The sequence below is a fragment of the Raphanus sativus genome, chromosome 9 (genome assembly GCF_000801105.2).
Source record: "Raphanus sativus cultivar WK10039 chromosome 9, ASM80110v3, whole genome shotgun sequence".
In the NCBI taxonomy this organism is placed as follows: domain Eukaryota; kingdom Viridiplantae; phylum Streptophyta; class Magnoliopsida; order Brassicales; family Brassicaceae; genus Raphanus; species Raphanus sativus.
The window spans coordinates 15,195,557-15,205,948 of record NC_079519.1 but is presented as its reverse complement, the minus strand read 5'-3'; positions in this window follow the sequence as shown (position 1 = coordinate 15,205,948).

The window sequence follows — 10,392 nt, the reverse complement described above, 5'->3', positions numbered from 1 at the left end:
TTTTTATTAGCTTCTCTCTTAAGGTTCTTAGGAGTCTTCTCCTTCCTACTCCTTAACCTTCTTCCTTCCTTCAGTTCCTCTATGTAGGTGTAGTGTCTGAAAGGTTTCCAGTAGTCTCTGTAGGGTTAGCTTTGTGGTTTCGGTGTGTGGGTCTAAGGGCATTAATTCGATTGCTCTCTATCGATGGTAGTTGCAGTAGGTATGTGAGAGGTGCGTTGTCGATCGATAGGTGGAGAAAAGGGTCGATCGATACGTCTCTCGTCTTTTTGTTGATCGATGAGTGGCTCGTCTCGTCGGTCGATATCTTCGTAGATGTGGGTGGGTGGGTGAGGATGCGAAGCCGCAAATTCAACATGTGTCAATATCCTAACCGCGTTGCAATCTGCAGTCGTATCCGAAATTGTTGGCCCGAATATGGCCCGGTAGCTGATCTCCAAATAATAAAGATGGTATGGGGCCGGGACAGGCCTATCGCAGCCTCGATGCCTAAAAAGAGTCGGAGGCTGAAAGCTATGGACTCTAACTAAGGAGCTCCGGGAGAAGAGGAAGCTCACGTTGTGACAAGGAGAAGCGCAGGACCCGGTCAAAAGGAAGCTGTTGCGGATTCCACCTTAAGCGGAGACGATCTCGGAGATTAGTTGGAGACAACCTAAAGGAAGTCCAAGGCTATTTAAATAGAAGATGGAGAACTAAGAAAAGGATCCGACTACTCAACTGATATTTTTACTCAACATTCACCAAAACATTCTTATTGTAATATTCATATAATCTTTGTATCATCAAAGAGCACCCTTTGTAACCATCCTATTTCTACTAAATCAATACAAATCGAAGTTCAATTCTACAAGTTCTTACGGGATTCAGCCCGGCGTTTATCTTTCCCTAACCTTTCCTAAACATTAAACCTGATCTAAAAATCTAGGTGTGAGTTTTACCCCTCACAATTGGCGGCGCCGTCTGTGGGGAAGAAACAATTGAATCCCTTACTCTAACTGAGAGAATGAATCTCCTACCGACCCAGACAACAAATCCGTCTGACCTTAGCCTCCCGATTCTGAGCGATGGCTCACCGAACGACGGAGGCTCTACCCTTGTAACCTCGAACCTCGACATGGCGACCACCGGTCCGGGCAGCAGCTTCCTATTAACGCTCGAACGAGCCAGAATATAACCGGAGCTACTAACCAGAGATCGACAAGTGGAACCGTCCCCGGGCTTCCGATCACCGAGAATCCTCAGCAGCCAGCCGCTCCGAATCAAACGGAGGTCCAGCTTTCTGAGATTCGTCAGATGATGATGCAACTAGTAGACAAAGCCCAGGAAAGTGAGCGTACGATGCATCAGCTAGCTGTTCGAACAGCAACGATTCGAAAGAGATAACAAGATCTCTACACACAACAACCAGCCACCTCGACGTCAAACTCCGGGGGTCACTTTCCGAGATCGATTGACTGATCCCTCATTTCCCCGAGGACGTTTAGATTTTTCCCCTGATAGCACTGCTCCTGCAGGACAGGGATCGGCTTTCCAGACACCTCATACTGGGACAGCTCCCGTGTTTAACCCGCCTATCACCAGTGCTATGGGAAGCAACGTGGCAACAACCAGTTCCGCATCTGGTCAGGTCGCTGATCGGAGGTCTCGTCTACCTCCTCCGCCGACTGAATTTAGATCCGAGGCAGGAGGATCCCTCCCATCGAAGGTAGGACAGCAGCTCCGGTTTATCAAACCAGAAGCTCAACCCCAAAGGGGCCGCTATCAACGGATAGATTCCGATAACCCGAGAGCTGGTGAGCGATTTAGCCCCCAACTGCATGGGAGGATGGGCCCACACGATTCCGTCAGGAACCTGCCCGTCGGGTACCTAAAAACGACCCGAATGTCCTACCTATGGAAGGACCTGAAGCTATCCGTAGGTATATGGAACGAACTCATGCAGCTCTCCAAAAATTGGGAGCTCAAGTCCATAAAGCTACGAACTCAGCCTCCGAAATCGATAGTAGTTTGATCGAAGAAACACGTGGAACTCCATTCACTGACAGGATTGCCAGCTCCTACATAAGGATACCCGAAAAATCAGAATTCCCGAGTATGGGACTTCTGACCCAAAGGCCTATTTGAGAGCTTTCTGACTGGCAACGTTAAAGCCCATTTTACACAGGAAGAATGCGAAGCAGGTTACTGCAGGACATTCGCCGAAAATTTGGTCGGAACAGCTTGAGTGGTTCTATGGTCTCGAACCAGCCTCGATAGATAGTTTCGATCAGCTAACTAACGCCTTCATGAAACAGTACTCGACTCATATCCTGAAACAAGCTTCTGAAGCCGACCTTTGGAAGGCCAGACAAGGAATGGGAGACTCACTACGAGTTTACATCGAGAAATTCAGGGCAATAAGAACTAAGCTCTCGAATCCTAACGACCTAGTCGCCATCGAGGCTCTTAGGAGAGGTCTATTCTATAAATCGAAAATTCTGGTCAGAATTAACACTCAATACTCCTCCAACTATCGATGATGCTCTTCATAAAGCCACCAGATACATCACTTTGGAGGGAGGAAACAGCCGCATTGGATAAACTCCACAAGAAACCTCAGAATCACTCAAAAGGTGAATCCTCTGAGGCAAAGGGACCTCACAAAAGGGGAAACCCCGAAACAACCAAACTCAGGGAGAACATTCCTACGCAATCGAGGAAGACAAGGAAGAGAAACCTATCGCCGCAGCAAACAAAACTCCCTGGTCAAAAGGCTTTGATAAAAACAAACATTGCTCTTATCACGATCGAGAAGGGCACTCAACTGAGGAATGTTGGGACCTTCCAACGACAACTGGCAGCTAAATTCGCAGCTGGAGAAATAAAGGGCGTGGACCTTAAAAAGCCATCACCTTATCAGAAAAGAGGTTCCAGAGCCACCCTCCCCAAAGCGCGAGAGGTCACCTGAGAAGGAGACCGATTCGCCACCTCCAGCTCCCAAGAAGAGAGTTGACATGATTCTTGGGAAATTCCCCCAAGAAAAAAAGTTTACAAGTCGAGGCTCTCTTGAGAAACCGTCCCCTCAATCAAGCCCCGACTCGAGGGTGGACTGTATCCTTGGAGGAACAGACATATGTCAAGACTCCGTCAATTCCATTAAGAATCACGTACGGAAGGCTGTGTCTAACACTGGACCTAAGCCTCCTAACCCCGAGTCCAATACTAAGATTTATTTCTGGGAAAGCGAGACCTCAAACCTCGACAGACCTCACACGATGATGCGTTGATTGTCACCCTGAACATTGCAGGATACGAGGTCCCTAAACTCATGATAGACACAGGAAGCTCTGTCGACCTTATTTTCTAAAACACCTAAAAGGGATGGAAATAGACGACTACGAGATTATTGGCCAAAAAGCTAACCTCGTAGGCTTCTCCGGAGAAACAACTACCTCATTGGGGACTATCAAGCTCCCAGTTATAGCTGGCGGAATAATGAAAATGACCAACTTAGTAGTCATCGACAGACCTTCCCCATTCCATGTGATCCTGGGAAGACCCTGGATTCACAAAATGAAGGCAGTAGCCTCGATGTATCATCAATGCGTAAAATTCCCAACACCCGAAGGGATAACTACCGTACACGGTAGCCAGAAGATATCCAGGATCTTCTATTTGGGAGGATTCGAAATCCTCAAAAAATACCCCCAATAGCAATTACAGATCCAGGAGGGTCGCGAAATGCAACAAAATATTCGAGGTCCCCCAAGAACCTCACCGAAAAGGTTTGCATCAACGACTCAGATCCTGAAAGACAGGTGAGCATCGGATCCGAGCTACCTCCCGAGACCAAAAAGGAGCTCATTGATTTCTTGAAAGGCAATGTCAAAACCTTTGCATGGTCCACCAGCGAGATGAAAGGCATAGATCCGAATGTCACCACCCATAAGCTAAGAGTAGACCCTACTTTCAAACCGATCAAACAAAAGCGTCGCAAGCTAGGCCTCGAAAAGGCTCAAGCTGTTAACGACGAAGTTGACCGACTTACGAAAGCTGGGTCCATTCGAGAGGTACACTACCCTGATTGGTTAGCTAACCCAGTAGTGGTAAAGAAGAAAAACGGGAAATGGAGAATCTGTGTAGACTTCACAGACCTGAACAAAGCTTGTCCTAAAGACAGCTTCACGTTACCTCACATCGACCGTTTGGTTGAAGCAACAGCTGGCCATCGACTCCTATCCTTCATGGATGCTTTCTCAGGATACAACCAAATCATGATGGATCCTGAGGACCAGGAGAAAACCGCATTCATAACCGAACGAGGAACATATTGTTACAAGGTTATGCCATTCGGATAAAAAAACGCAGGAGCTACCTATCAGAGGTTAGTAAACAAGATGTTTGCTGGACAACTCGGAAAAACCATGGAGGTGTATATCGACGATATACTAGTCAAATCCTCAGCTGGAGAAGACCATATCTCCCACTTAAGGGAATGCTTCGACATCCTTAACAAGTACGATATGAAGCTCAATCCCACTAAATGTACTTTCGGGGTACCCTCAGGCGAGTTCCTAGGCTATCTCGTAACCGAAAGAGGCATTGAAGCCAACCCGCAGCAGATAGAAACCTTCCTAGAAATGCCATCACCGAAGACAACCAGAGAGGTACAGAGATTGACCGGACGAATCGCAGCGTTAAATCGATTCATATCCAAGTCCACCGATAAGTGCCTCCCATTCTACAAACTTCTAAGAAATAATAAGAAGTTCCTATGGGACGAGAAATGTGAGGAAGCCTTCAAACAATTGAAATCATACCTCTCCGAACCTCCGATCCTATCCAAACCTGTAGTAGGAGAGCCACTATACCTGTACCTCGCTGTATCGACTGCTGCAGTTAGCGGCGTGCTGGTACGAGAAGAACAAAACGAACAAAGACCTGTTTATTACACCAGTAAAAGTTTGATAGACGCCGAAACAAGGTACCCTGCAATGGAAAAATTAGCTCTGGCAGTTGTGATAGCTGCCAGAAAATTGCGACCTTACTTCCAATCGCACTCAATCGTCGTAATGACCTCACAACCATTACGAATGATATTGCACAGCCCTAGCCAATCAGGGCGATTGGCCAAATGGGCCATAGAGCTCAGTGAATATGATATTGAGTATAGACCTCGAGCAGCAGCAAAAGCTCAGGTCCTTGCCGATTTTATCATTGAACTAGCATCCGAGCAATTAGACTCCGAAATAGAATCTCCGAAGTGGAGCCTGTATGTCGACGGAGCCTCGTCAAAACAAGGCTCCGGTGTCGGTCTAAGGTTAACTTCTTCAGCAGGAGAAACCATTGAGCAGTCATATAGGCTCGGATTCAACGCCTCAAACAACGAAGGTGAATATGAAGCACTAATCGCAGGGTTGAAACTCGCCCTAAGCCTCGAAATTCGAGAGCTAAACGCTTATAGTGATTCACAGCTAGTAGCTAGCCAGTTTCACGGAGAGTATGAAACGAGGGACGAAAGAATGGGGGCATATCTCGAAGTCGTCCAGAACCTCACCAGGCAGTTCGACAAATTTGAGCTAACAAGAATCCCACGAGGAGAGAACTCCTCAGCAGACGCGTTGGCTGCTTTAGCTTCCACGTCAGACCCCCTCGTAAAACGGATCATACCCGTAGAAGGAATCGAAAAACCAAGCATCGACATAGCTACTAAAGCCGAGATAGACGGCAAGCGAACAGAACAACCTGAAGGTACCTGTCCTGAAACGGTAGCTACCCAGGTTCTCACAACATTTTGGTTCCCAAAAACCAGAATACGTAGCTCTAAAAAGCATACCTCCGGGAACACAATCCAAAACACGGAAGGTATTCCCCGAAATTCAGACTCCTTAGAGCCTGATCTCGAATACCCCCGGGGGCATCAACTTGGACCCACTCATCTGCAGAGTTAAAACTAGAAGCCGTTCAGCCCTCCAAAATTCATCCGGGGACACCATCCAGACCCCGGACAATAACGAAGGAATTGGAGGTATTCCTTAGAATTCAGACTCCTTGGAAGCCAGTCCTACAAATACCTCCGGGGGCACCACGACACCAGGTCCCGAACAGGGACCTCCTTCGTCTCTTCATAGCAAAGTTGTAGGGAGAGAGGATTGGAGAATTCCAATCACGCAATACATCCTAGAGGGAAAGACTCCACCCAATAAATGGGAGGCTCGAAAGCTCAAAGCATTAAGCGCGAGATATTGCGTAACTGAATCTGTCCTCCTCAAACGAAGCATTTCCGGACCTTACCTAAAATGCGTCCATGGCCTCGTTGCTATGAGACTCATGAAAGAAATGCACGATGGTTCCTGCGGGAACCACTCTGGAGGAAGAGCTTTAGCCATCAGAATCAAAAGACAAGGATATTTCTGGCCCACCATTATTGCAGACTGAGGCCTATTCCTCTTCATGCGACAAGTGCCAGAGGCATGCACCGATTATACACCAACCTGCGGAAAAACTGTCCAACATATCCACCCCTTACCCATTTATGAGATGGTCCATGGACATCTAAGGACCACTAGTAGCGTCAGGAAGTGGAAAGAAGAAGCTACGCTTCCTCTTAGTCCTAACAGACTACTTCACGAAATGGATAGAGGCTGAAGCTTTCCAGCAGGTAACCAGAGTCGAGGTCGAACGATTTGTGTGGAAAGAAATCGTGTGTAGACACGGCATCCCATACGAAATCGTAACTGACAATGGAGGACAATTCATATCCCACGATTTCAAAATATTTTGTGACAAGTGGAATATTCGCCTGACCTTCTCATCACCTCGCCGACCTCAAGGAAACAGACAGGCGGAGGCTGCTAATAAATCAGTATTAGCAAACCTCAAGAAACGCCTCGGGGCCCAGAAGGAACTCTGGTCAGAAAAGTTACTCGAAGTACTTTGGGCATGTCGAACCACCCCACGAAAAGCTACAGAAGAAACTCCTTTTTCCTTAGCATATGGGATGGAAGCTGTCGTTCCAGCTGAAACCATTGCTGGTAGCCTCCGCCGGGAACTCTGCACGTCCAATCCCGCAGCTAACGATCAGCTCCTAACTGACAGCCTCGATCTAATCGAGGAAAGACGGGACCGAGCTCTGATTCGCATTCAGAACTATCAACAAGCAATGGCACGACAGTACAATTCCAAAGTCAGGCTCCGACAGTTCGCTGTAGGTGACCTAGTACTTAGGAAAGTTTTCGAAGGAACCAAGGAACCAGATGCTGGGAAGTTAGGAACCAACTGGGAAGGTCCCTACCAGATCATCCACGTGGTACGACCTGGCGTTTACAAGCTCCGAAAGGTGCGAACCGGGGTACCTGAAATCAGATCGTGGAACGCCACGAATCTTAAGAGATATTATCATTAGGTACCTAAAATTCCTGAACTACGTTAGGCTTGATCCCTTGACTGGGTACGTAGGCAACTCCGTCATGAGTGCAGCCCCAACCTCATTCCAACACTTCGTTCACCACAATCAAAGGGGGCATATGTCTGATTAAAATCACATAGCCCACGCAGCAAATGTATGATCATTATAATACAGCAATGGTATGATTACTATGATACAATGTATCCAATTATCAATAAAAAAATTATTCTCGATATCTCAATTCTTTAACAAAACAGGTCCCTGCAAACATGGACCTAGGGTCCTAAAAACCCTTCGGATTAGCTCAGGTCTCTACAAACCTGGACCTAAGGTCTTAAAATCCTTAACAACCACAAAAGGTCTTACAATCCTTCAAGCAGTATCAGGTCTCGACAAACCTGGACCTAAGGTCTTAAAAACCTTACCAAATCTCCAAGGTCTTAAAATCCTTATCAAATCTCCAAGGTCTTAAAATCCTTATCAGATCTCCGAGGTCTTAAAATCCTCATCAAATCACAAAGGTCTTAAAATCCTCATCAAATCACAAAGGTCTTAAAATCCTCATCAAATCACAGAGGTCTTAAAATCGTTATCAAACCTCAGAAGGTCTTAAAACCCTAAGCAAGTCTCAACGGGTCTTAAAATCCCACAAACGAATTCAGGTTCCCAAGAACCCCCACCTAAGGTGTCCAAATTAAACTTAGGTTCCTAAAAACCTTAAGCTAATCCCGATATTCCAAGAATTCCTCCTAAGGAACTAAAAACGATCCAAGTCACCGAGACTTATCACTAAATCAAGGATCTAATTCGGAGGATTCACTAAACCTCTTAATTAGTAACCAAAGCAGTCCCTATCAAAACTCTTAATCAATTTTGAGTTCGTAAAATTTGACTAAGTCAAAACGAAAAACTTAAAATGAAACTGAAAACCAAGTTTTGATAGATAAAGGTTTAAAGGCCTCCTCAGGCCAACAAAGGTTCCAAGGACCTTAACATAAACAAAGGTTTAAAAGCCTCCTCAGGCTATAAGTCTTAGAAACAAATGAAACAAAGCCCGTCGGGCAGAAATCCTAGAAAACATGAAAGAGCCTCAGCTCTTAAACTTCCTTGTCATCCGAGCTCTTCTCAGCCCCCTTACCAGCTGGATCTTCCTCCTCAGGAAACCTCCTCCATCTCCTTGTCGCTACCTCCAAGGGCGGCTTCGACTGGGGCTGAGTAAGAACCCATCAATTCCAAATTAGAACCGAACTCTCCAGAAAAGGAGAGATTAAACATATTAATCTCTAAAGTACCTGAGCTCTCGGAGAGTTGGGGAAGAGGGAGCTTGCCGATCGAGAAATCCGAGACCTGAGCCTTCTCGTACGCCGCGACAGCCTCCGGCATCATCGCCACCAAGCGATCATACTCGTCTTGAGTACTCGTAATCTCGCCCTCCAGCATGTCTTTCAGGAGCTCGGTGTTGGCTTGAATCTCTTGAGCATGAACCAGGAGATCGACTTCTTCCTTCTTCTTGGAGAACTTCTCCTTGACAACAACCAGAACTTTGTTGTAGGCTTCAGCTACCTCCTTCTTTCCTCTCCGGACGGCCAGCCTGACCTCAGCTTCCTTGTTCTTCTGGCTGCTCTGGGTTGAAGCAATCAGCTCCTTGACCTGATACTCGGCTATCTTCCGAGCAGCATCCAAATCCCCAATCTTCCTATTCTTTACCTGGAGGTCAATCAACTGGCTCTCGATTGTCCCTTGCTGAGCATCACATTTGGAGCCAAGTCTCTTCACCTCAGCTTGGAGATCTGAGATCAGAGCCCGAGTCTGATTGAGCTCAGTCTTGTTGGCCTTAACCAGTTCAGTAACCTGAGCTAATTCCTCAGCACTGGGGGCATTGTGTACGGCGTCCTCAAACTTGAACTGAGCCCTGTTAATAGCGCCAGCCAGCTACAGAAAACAAAAAACGGTTTAGCGAAAATCTTCCAAAGATAAAGCTAAAAGTTGAAATAGACTTCATACCTGACCCATGTGATGGGCAATATCAACATACTCATCCTTGTGCGTGAGATTGGAGATCGAGGGGAGGGAACACCCGGTACTCTTCATATGCCTCATCAGAGTAGCCAAACCCCACGAATCATCCAAAACCGATCCAGGCTTCGAATGAGCAAAGTTCCAGCAACCGGTTCCTCCTCTAGAGGAGGAGGAGGAAGACCTCGAAGGTCTGTCAACCTGGTCAGTTCGGGACCTCTTGTTCCTCGGGGGCTCAAATTCAGGAGGATCCCTCGCCATTTGAGGGTTAGCTTCAGTCATCGGGACCTCGGAGGGAAGGCCAACTTCCTGCACTTTAGGCTCCGAAGAGCCAACACCTTTAGCAGGGGCAGAGCCTCCTTCGTCAAGAGCCTCCTTCACAGAGTCAAGGAAGGATCCCCCTTGGTTCTTGTCACTTCCTCTAGAGGAGCTGGCAGCCTTGGTCGATCTACCCCTGGAACGGAAGGAAGGCTGAATAGGCATCTTCTGTGATTGAGTCTTCTCGGAAGTACTTGCTCCGGATGAAACTTCGAAAACTGAATCACCCTCAGAAACTGAATCATGAAAAAGATTCATTAATCATATGAGACAAATTCAAACAGTAAAGATCATGAATTAAGAGTAGAAGGGTACCTTCTAAACCAGCAACCGTCACTGAGTCAGGGAAGGACGCCTTGTATCGATCAGGAAATCTAGCTGACCCAACTCTCGAAGTAGTATAAGTTCCCCAATTATTAGGGCTGTGCTGCAGCTTCCTGTGAAGAGCTCTGGTAAGTTTACCAGACAACTTGATAGGATCCTTAATTTCTGCAAAAAAAAAAAAAGTCAAAAAACGATTAGCACATCACGATAAGTAAAGATAAACTTGCAAACATATCCCTAAAGTCCTAACCAGAAATGTCAGACCATGAGTTCCTGAGGTCATGGCCTACAGGAACCGTCAAGGGATCAATCTTGACATAAAAGTACTTCTTCCGCCAGTCATCGTCACT